Below are 1,712 nucleotides of genomic sequence, written 5' to 3' on the forward strand. Positions count from 1 at the left end.
CTAAAACAATTTTTAATAAGGGAACACAAAGGCTTGTTGACAGATGGACAAAATGTGTTGAAAAGCAAGGAGATTCTGTCAAAAAATGGTTACTTATCTTTTCTAAAAGTTGATCAAAATAAATGCTACAGCCAGAGTGCCAATAATTTTAGACTCACCGTCATATGTCAGTGTTTATGCTGGTCTGAAAATGTCTTCATTTTCCCTTCATTATTGTAGAATACTTTCACTCAGTATGGAATTCTTTGCTAACCACTGATCTTTTTAGTGTCTCAAGAGTTTTACCTTGGTTTAACTTTCAAAAGTTTGAGATTTTCCCAGGTGCTACTGATATATAATTTAGTCATATTATATCCAGAAAACATGCTCAATATAATTTCCTTTCAATCGAGACTTTTTTATTGCCTAGTTTATAGTGTATCTTGATAAATATATGATGTATACATTTGAAAGAATGCATTCTGCAGTTGCAGTATTCTATAAATAACAATCAGATCAAGGTGGTTAACAATGTTCCAATCATGTATATTTTAATTGACTTTTTTTGTATAGTTGTTCTATTAATTACTGAGAGATCTATGTTTAAATTTCCAATTATAATTATGGAGCTAGAGTTGTCTATTTCTCTGTTTAATTCTGCTAAATTCTTACTGAAGTATTTTGAGGCTCTGTTATTAGGTGCATACATTTTTATAATTGTTATGTTTTCTGATGTGACAATTTTATCATTATAAAATCTCTCTTTTATCTTTAATGCTATTTTCCACAAAATCTATCTTTTCTGATATCAAGCTATCCCAGCTTTCTTATGCTTATTGTTTGCATGGTATTTCCATCAATTGAATTTCAAACTGCCTTTCTACTTAAAGTATGTCTCTTATGTACTCTATAGTCTGATTTATGATGGGGTTCTGTTCTAATAAATACTCTATCATAAGTCCATTCTGAGGTAAGTCAAATAGCTCATTTTTTAAAGTTTTCATTATTATTGGCTTTTTATTATCAGTATTTTTCTAAATCTGATCTTTGTCTTTGATACATCTGAAAATGATATCAGCAAATTATACGTTGTAACATTGTATGTAGTAAAAGTTACTAATGATAAAATGTAAAAAAAAAAAAAAGAAGTCATAAGCTGGTTATCCATTTGCAGAAAAATGAAACAAGATCCATACTACATAAAAACTAACTCTTAAAATGGATCAAAAGTCTAAATGTTAAAGCTAAAACTATAAAGTTCCTGGAAGATAATATAGGAACAAAATTATGAGACCTAATTTGCAGCATAAGTAGTCTATTAAACACAACAAATAATGTATGAACAATAGAGGATAATTTAGATAAGTAAGACCTTATAACTTTAAATACTTATGCTCATTAAAAGATTTTACCAAAAGAATAAAAAGAGAACCTATAGACTGAGGAAAATATCCTTAGCAACAACCTATTCAACAGAGGTATAATCTCTAAAATATATAGAAAATGTCAACAACTCAACACAAAGAAGATAAATAACCCAATCAAATAATGTACAAAGGACATAAATAGACACTTTACCAAATAGGATATCCTGATGGCCAACAAATTCATGAAAAGATGTAGTCTTACTCCTAGGCATATATCCAAGAGATATAAGATCTGTGACTCAAAGAGACATATGCACACCAATGTTCATTACAGCATTAGTCACAATAGGAAAAATATAGTAACAA

The sequence above is a fragment of the Chrysochloris asiatica genome, unplaced genomic scaffold (genome assembly GCF_000296735.1).
Source record: "Chrysochloris asiatica unplaced genomic scaffold, ChrAsi1.0 scaffold00012, whole genome shotgun sequence".
NCBI lineage: Eukaryota > Metazoa > Chordata > Mammalia > Afrosoricida > Chrysochloridae > Chrysochloris > Chrysochloris asiatica.